This window comes from Alligator sinensis, unplaced genomic scaffold, assembly GCF_000455745.1.
Source record: "Alligator sinensis unplaced genomic scaffold, ASM45574v1 scaffold177_1, whole genome shotgun sequence".
NCBI classification, from domain to species: domain Eukaryota; kingdom Metazoa; phylum Chordata; order Crocodylia; family Alligatoridae; genus Alligator; species Alligator sinensis.
The window spans coordinates 1,575,479-1,584,268 of record NW_005842269.1 but is presented as its reverse complement, the minus strand read 5'-3'; the positions used below and the strand labels follow the sequence as shown (position 1 = coordinate 1,584,268).

The 8,790-nt window shown below is 45.8% G+C and overlaps 1 protein-coding gene across 1 annotated transcript in view; it reads right to left on the bottom strand.

Annotated features, from left to right (window-relative positions):
* Positions 1-8,790, bottom strand: part of CRACR2A (calcium release activated channel regulator 2A) — a 121,869-nt gene that overhangs the window by 11,119 nt on the left and 101,960 nt on the right. The window lies entirely within an intron of this gene.

The following is an 8,790-nucleotide window of genomic DNA, read 5'->3' as shown; positions in this document are numbered from 1 at the left end:
TGCTGTGCTGCAGGACATTTTAGACAGAAGGAAGAGAAGGGGGAGGAGCTATGCTCCCTGAAGGTGGTCCACAAGTGGGCCCACCGAATCATCAAGGATTAGGGAGGGGTCCTTGGGGGTTGAGTGACAGGGCAGCTTATTGCCCTACTGAGCAGAGGGACTGAAAGGGCTGGCATCCCATATCACAGTGCTTTTCCTCAAGACCCCAGAAGGTCAAAGCATGCTTTTCCTGACCCAGCATCCCCTACTCCTCCAGGAATGACAGTGTCCCAGAGTGCTGGAGTAGGGGCTCTGAGGCTTCACAGTAGTGAAGACCAATGTGGTTGTTTGGTAACACTGGCTGAAGGAGAGCCCTTTAGAGGGTTGGGACTATGCTTGAGCATAGTGGCTTGGGGTCTGCTCTTGGTATGGCCAGGGGAATGTTTAGATGTAGGAAACAAGACTGGGGCTGGAAGAGATGGGCAGGGGGAGCTCTCTGGGACACAAAAGTTTGTCCTGTGAGAAGCCCTCACCCAATGGTGGAGACAGTGGTGTGTAGGCCTGGGCCAGTGGAGAAATGACTTGGTCTGGAGGGGTCATCATAGCTGAGCAATACTCCTCCAGCAGTTAGCAAGCCCACAACATGTGTGGTAGTGCAAGTTATACTTAGTTTAAAGATGGAGAAGCTGCTGGTAACAGGAGGAGGAAAAGAGGCTTTTCAGCACATTGGAAATTAAGCATACTGCCTTTCCCTGTCTGTGCCACCAACCCTAAAAGTCCTTGGTGCACATATCCCAGTCAGACTCTGACTCCACGTGCGCGCACGCGCGCACACACACACACACACACACACACACACTTTCACATTCTTTGTTTGCCTCACTTGTACCCCATTTTATGAAAACAAATCCTGTAATCTGGGACAAGCAATAGCATGAAAAATGAGGGAGTTAGAGAGTTCTTTTGCAGGAAGTTTAGGGAGGGGCTGGGGAGAGGGAGACAGAGAGAGAGAAAGAAAGAGAGAACAGGTTTTATGGAAGGTGAGGACATAGTCATGCAGTTAACTGTAAGATAATTACAGGTGCTCCACAATGAAATCTTAAAAACTTAGCAGAAAAAAAGCCAATGGGGGGGTGGGGAGGGGTGTTGCTGCTCTAAGGTTTTGTTTAAAGTTATCCATCTGTCATCATACTGCTGCACAATATTCATTAAAATGAAGTCTGAGAAGTTGATTACCTTTTTCAGCCATGCCATGGATAGCAGCCATTATGTCAAGTTCCACCCTTATGGATGAAAGCTTTGGTACAGATTCCCATTGCACCTATACCTATGCAAATCAGGTGTACATCCAGTATGAAACTGGTATGCAATGAGTAGCTTTCAGGCCTTTAATTAAGCTCTTAACTGCATTTTAATCAGAAAGAATACTTGACTCACCATTTTGTTACAGAAGTATGAAATGTCAGTCCCGAGATGGTGCACATAATTCATTAGATTAGCAATAATTTGTTATGCTGATCAGTGAGCGGAAATATTTTAACATCAAACAGTAGCACATTTTTCACATTTATTGGCATGACAAATCAGTGATTAGCTAATGAGGCCTGATTAAAGCAAACCACTATTTACTTCCATATTCAACTGATTATCCCATAATTGCTGTTATCACACCAGCACCCCAGCATTTCAATTAGAGCAAACAACTCACTATTTCTTTTTTTATGGAATGGATGTGCACAGAAGGAGAAACAACTTTTGTGTTGTGCAAAGCTGAGGTAATGGAGTGTGACAGCATTTATGCCCTTTGAGGCAACAATACACACTTACTACATAACAACGGGTGTTAAGATGCAAACAGAGGACTCTTTTGCAGTAAAAAGCAGAAGAAGAAAGCACAACTGGTGTCTTGCACACATCAGGAGGAGGAGGAGATTGCGAAGGAGGTAGAAGAGCTTCTCAAAGTGTTCAGCTTTTCACTTGACACACAGATACATTGAGCTTCCCTAAGGCCAGAAACACAGCTGAGCCAGTGAGATGCAATAAATGGGGTATGTGATATTGTCTTTGACCATTTACTATCTGAGCTCTGTGCTTAGCTGTGATTGGTCAGATATGTCACATAGTATTAATTTCTACTCCCTCATTGAACGGATTAATAAATTCTTCCGGTATACAAGCCTCACCAAGCAAATGTAAAATTAATTGACTGGCTACTCCAATCTTACCATGATGAGCTCTTCTCTCCCCTTGCTTTGCTAAAGATACTGCTCCTAAGGCCCCCTCAGAAGTGCATGGCAGAAAGCACAATTGTGGGAGCACACATTAGATCCTATCATGCCTTCTTGCTGGTGCAGGGAGAGGGGTGCACAACCCCACAGCCTTCCTGGGGTGTGGGACCCCAGATCTGCATGCGGGATGACAGAAGACTGCCACTGCTGGTGTCAGCAAGTGATATGAGTTTTGCTTTTAGCAGTTTGAGGTCCTGTTTCCCAGAAACCCCTGCACCTATGTTTTTGAAACTTGGCAAGCTTCATGCCCTCAGAAGGAGCTATCGTCCCAGCAATTTTCATCTAAATCAGGCAAGAAATAACAAAGTTATAGGCTATAATGGGGAAGCATGAAACTGCCTATGGGCAAAATGTCAAAATGCGTCAAAACAGCAAAACAGTTTTGACAAAATGAAGCAGAACAGTGCTTTGAAATGAAACAAAACAAAATGAAATGAAACAAAACATTGTTCCTTCAAAATGGTGAAACAGAAGTCAAAATGAAATGGTGTTTCACACAGCCCTAGTACTAGTCAGCGTTGCAGAAGCATGAACTGTGTTGTAAGGGCTTGAGCCAGAAGTCCAAGAGCCGAGAGTCCCATACCAGAAGCTCCAAGCTTGAGTTGAGAGCAGAGTCAGATTTAAATATTCCAAGCAAGCCAGAGATATAGCAAAGTAGTCTTCTGCCCAAACAGATTTCTGCTGCCTTCTTTGGTCTTAAAAAGGCCTAAACAGGTAGCTCTCACTTGCTGTAGCTCTAGGGGAAGACTTATCTCTGCCCCCAATTACTTCCAGCTGAGTAATTATCTCCAGCTGTGTTTAGGCTTATTAAAATGGTCAGGGCAGAAGCAGTCTTTCAACACTTGGCTTAAATACCTGAAGAGCACTTTACCCTCTTCACTAGCTCTGACAGCATAAGAAGGCATTTGTGCTTACAAGAGGACCAGGTTCTGGAAAATGACCCACATATTAAGGAAACACACTGGCCATGTCCATATGAGCAGGGGTGTGTTTGCAGCAGTGCAAATAGTAGTGGCATAAATTTATGCTGCAATGCATGCCCTGCTGATGTGGTTTGCAGTATGACACGTTGATCTGCTGCTCCATGTGCTGCAGGGGGGGCTGGCAGGGGCACAGGGTGCCTCAGTGTGGGACTAGCAGGCTGCCTCAGCCTGCCAGGGAGTGGCACGCAGAGACAGGGGAGCAGCCAGCTCAGGGCTGCCTACTCCCGTGTCTTGAGACGGACTGTGCCCCAGCCAGGCAGGGAGCAGCTGGCTGGGGTGCAGGGTGCCTCAGCGTGGGAGATGCCTGCCAGCTAGTCTCACGTTGAGGTACCCTGTGCCCCAGTCAGCCCCCCTGCAGCACATGAAGCAGCGGGACAATATGCCCCACTGCAAACTGCACCAGCAGGGGCATGTGCTGCAGCACAAAGTAGGGTGCCTCAGCGCAGCGGCTTCCAAGTGCTTCAGTGTGGCAGCTCCCACACTGAGACTTGCGGAGATGGAGGAGCATCCAGCCCAAGGCTGCCTGCCTCCCCCCAGTGTCCCACCCATCTTGAGGCACACTGCACCCCAACCAGCTGAGGAGCAGCTGGCTGGGGCAGCGGGTGCCTCAGTGCAGGGCTCCACAGCGCACAGAAATGGGGGAGCAGGCAGCCCAGGGCATGTTTGTCCTGGCGCACAGCACTTTGGTGTGTTTTGTACTGCTTGCTTTTTACAGGGTTTGGGGGGGGGCGGTTTGCTACTGGGAAATCCCAATAGCAAATTTCGCTCCAGCGCTGCAAATTAGCAGCAGGGGTGCAGAGTTTAACATGCAACACATGCAGTTTGTGGCATTGCAAAGAGATTTGCAGTGCCACAAACCACACATGCCCGTATATCTGGATCCAGCCACTGAGGGCATGATTCTGAACCTGAACTTGTGGGTTTCCAAGCTTTTTCCAGTGGAAGGTGGATGGGCTTTGTGCTCACCTTACTATGAGCTAGAGAGGCAAAGTGACTTGTGTGGGGCCATCCATATGAAATCAGTAGCAGAACTGGGAATAACATCCAAATCATAACCTGGTGGAAATCAATGAAAAACCTAACTTTTACCTTATGATTGCTATCCTGTTCATTAGAGCGGTTGATCAACTGTGATTTACAGAAAGGCTGTAATAGTACATAGCTCATTTATCTGGGGACTAAAACCACAACTCCTCTGAGCTAAAAGCAGCAGCCTTACAATTGGAACTCAACAGAACCAGGGGATGGTGATAACATCAGGGCCCTTCTCTCTTATGTAAAGTGGTGGCAATGTGAAGTTATAAATAGAAATGCATAGATTATGTGGGCTGTAGGGGCTGCTCAGTTCCGCCTCAACTGTCTGTCTCCTTCTGTGATCGAAGAATTAGTTTAATACAAATCAATGTCTTTATTAACATAACTTCTAAAGAAGCCCTATCACCTAAGAGCTATTTTAGTGATTTATACTGTGTCAAGGAGATGAGCGATGGCATTACTGCAGTTCCAAAATGTGCCTGCATGTGATACTGGGTTGCTATAGCAATTTATGAATGTTAATAGCTTTGAGTCAAAGGGCCCCCTCTCTGCTCACATATTGTGCAGCCCTTTATACCTGGACGAAGTGAGGGCAGAGTGGCAGTGAAGCAGAATGAGAACATCTCCTACTCCCTTGGGCTTAGCTCTGCACAATGAGACCATGGAGCCAGCCTTTTGTCCCTAAGCCAGTGATTCTCAACCAGAGTGCCGCAGCACCTTTGAGTGCCTTGAGGCCCTTTCATTTCATAGAGTTCATAGATTTCATAGGCATTAGGGCTGGAAGGGACCTCGAAGATCATCAAGTCCAGCCCCTGCCCTAGGGGCAGGAAGTCAGCTGGGGTCAAAGGATCCCAGCAAGATAAGCATCCAAACGTTTCTTGAATGAGTCCAGAGTAGGTGCCTGCACTTCTGGAGGGAGTCTAGTCCACGTCTTGGGGGCTCAGACCGTAAAGAAATTTTTTCTTATGTCCAGCCTAAAATGGTCTTGTAGGAGTTTATGGGTGGCACTTGTTACCACACAATATTAGCACTCTTAGGTGTGCAACCCTGGTTCATAAGTTTAACCCAGAGATTTGAAATATGAATCCATAGTGTCGAAAGCGTTCTGACTGTCATGATCTTCCTGAGCTCTTTGGAACAGAAGAACTGCTCTATTATTACTCTGTAGTCAAAAAACGACTGAAAACTAAGAGCAGGTATTTTTCAAGGTGTGTTGTGAGTCTAACAGGGGGAAGCCTTGAGTCTGAAAAGGTTGAGAACTACTGCTCAAAGCTATTCCTGATACTGTTACCAACCCACAGTAACAGTTGTGTAACCCTCAAGACATTGGTACCTGGTGTAAATTGAAGGCTGTCTATACTGCTGTCTGCCCCTTAAACCTGTGGTACAATCATATTTTTACAGCAGCATTCAAGGTGCTCTGATTTGTATGCTGGTCAGCTTTATGCTGCCTGTCCTGACCCCTGGGTGCTCCTCGGCCATAACCAAAGGCTAAATCCAGATTGGTCAACAAGAGGTGGAGTTTCGGTATCTCAGTCACAAGAGGTGATCCAGAATATCCCCTCTCATGCAGCCACAAAACTTCTTTAGGTGCCCAAATTCATTCAGCACCTAAATTTTAGACCACAGCAATCCCTGCAAACTTAAACTGAAGTTTTTGCGCATACTTAACTCCTGTCTAAGCTCAACTGTGATCCAGATTCCACACTGGCCACGGCTACATGAGTGGCAGACTGTGCAGTTGTTACTGTGCAGACATTTAGTACTTGTGTAACCAAGTACTAAATGACGTTACTGCACAATAGCTAGTGTTACTGCACAGTAGCATTCCCGCATGTTTTCTTTCTGATGCTACTGCACAGTAGTGTCGCATCACGGTTAGTGCCCCCCAACACTACTGTGCAGTAGTGTCTCGTGTAGACGCAGCCATGAGGTGGACTGGTGCCTGAATTTTCCCACAGTCCCCAGTTGGGTCCCACCCATTAGACTGGCTCAGAGCATTCCTATTGCACGGCAGCCAGTCACTGCCACTCAGAAATATGAGTGCTAGTGGCTACTCAGCCCAGTAGCTTCATGGTTAGAAGACTCAGCCAGGTATTGGGAGACCTGGGTTCTAGGGCCTATTCCACTGGAGGGATTTCAAACCCTTAGCAGCCAGCAAGAGTATCCAAGCCACCAGGCTACTGGACAGCCAAGAATGCATGAGCCATGGGGCCAGGAGAACAAGCAGGAAAGGGTTTAAGTGGAAGGGAGGAATCCTGGACTCTGATACCACTATGCGTGCAAAGCTATATTGGTTTCAGGAAATGTGTAATAATTTTTTTTAAGTGTGTGTAGAGGCCATTATGTCCATGTAAACAACCTGATTTATATCAGTTTAAGGTGATTCAATTCTTAACCCACTTCAGCTAACCTGACATGAGTCACTTAATGAATTTGATCTCCGCAGTACAAGTTTTGTACCAGTTCAGAATAAGGTGAATCTAGTTTTAACAAGAGCAACCTTGTGTGTAAGCCTGGCATCACACTAGCAGAGTGGTGTTATGTAAGTACTTATAACGCCTACTCTTGTGCAAAGTGACAGGGGATCAGTAATGACTACAAGCAGGTTCTTAGTTGAATAGCTCCTTGCACATACAGTTCTTCCCACACTGTGCTGGGGTGCTGAGTTAATAACTACTGGTATAGTCAAATGTCCTGTAGGGTCATTTTTTAAATTCAAAGTAACTTCACTGAACTTAAAAAGGTACCCTGGTTTTACACTAGCACCAGTAGAAGAATCTGGTCTTTGGGATATAAAATGATCTTCTCTATCACCTCCTTTACTACCTCAACTTTCCTGTAGAAACCTACCCTGAAGGGAAAAATAATGGTCTGTCATCATCACACTTGGCAGCCATGCAGATGCAGAACCAAGCCTGCTGTCCTTCCATTCCTTCTAAGGAACAAGGGAGAGGGAAAAAAAGTTTGCTACAGCAATGGAAAATCATTTGGGTTTCTATTTATCAAACACCATATCCCACAGATCTAAATGAAAAGATGAACTCTTGGTCTCTTTTTTAAGCTTGAGAAATAAATACTACACTGTGAGAAAATTGGATACAAGGTGGGAACTACATAATACAAAAGTATTGATTTAAGAGGAAATAGCATGGGAGGTATATCAAGTAGGGTTTATTAAGATACTTGTCTGCTAGTTATTAGAGCTCAATTTCCCAAAAGATTAACATCCTTCTAAGAAAATAATTTCAATAACCCTGGGGAAGACAATAAGGAAAGCTCTGGAGAACTGTCACATTGAGAAGGAAGAGCTAACCATCCATCACCCACACTGAGATTTAATTTGACTCAGCTAAGACAACATTTCATATTGATTATTTCTGATTAGGTGCTTTTTTTCCCCTCAACATGTCTCTGGTAAAGGACTCCCTGAAGCAGTTATAATAAATGGACTACTGGAGACAGAAAGTAAGATCAGGAAGGATGGATGACAGACCACTGACTACAGAAGATAATGGAAGACGCTGCTACACATTTAGAAGGTTGCTTTATGGGATGGGTTTTAAAAGTTAATAGCAGAATAATTGACAGTGATGAGAGCAGATTGCAAGAGTTGTGACTGATCGCCTGTCATCTGACTGTGCTAATAGCAGCAATTCCAGGTGCAAAGAAGTGGGACATGGGCTTGGATTAAACCACAAATGGGGAGTTTAAACCAGAATTTTCAAGTGGCCACAGGTTTGGAGCATCTCAATTTTAGGATGTCCATCATGACTGGAGGGATCCTGGTTTTCTCAGTTTAAAAATCCAAAATTCTCTGATCAAAACCCCCTAAATGAAACACCACTACACACACACATGTGTATGTGTATATAGATTTCATAGATTTCATAGACATTAGGGCTGGAAGGGACCTCGGAAGATCATTGAGTCCAGCCCCCTGCCCAAAGGGCAGGAAGTCAGCCGGGTTCATAGGATCCCAGCAAGATGAGCATCCAGTTTGCTCTTGAAGGTGTTCAATGTAGGCGCTTGAACCACCTCCGGTGGCAGGCTGTTCCAGACCTTGGGGGCTCGGACAGTAAAGAAATTCTTCCTTATGTTCAGCCTGAAACGGTCTTGTAGTAGTTTATGACCATTTGACCTAGTCGTCATCCCTTGGGGCACTCTGGTGAACAAACGTTCCCCCAGATACTGGTGGTCACCCCTGATAAACTTATAGGTGGCCATCAGATCACCCTTGAGCCTGCGCTTTTCCAGGCTAAAGAGCCCCAGGGCTCTCAGCCTGTCATCGTAGGGTCTGCTTCCCTGACCTCTGATCATGCGCGTGGCTCTTCTCTGGACTCTCTCAAGCTTCTCCACATCCTTTTTGAATTGTGGAGCCCAAAACTGGATGCAGTACTCCAGCTGCAGCCTCACTAGGGCCGTGTACAAGGGGAGAATGACGTCCCGGGATTAGCTTTAGAAGCATCTATGGATGCAAGCCAGCGTTTTGGTCGCTTTACTAG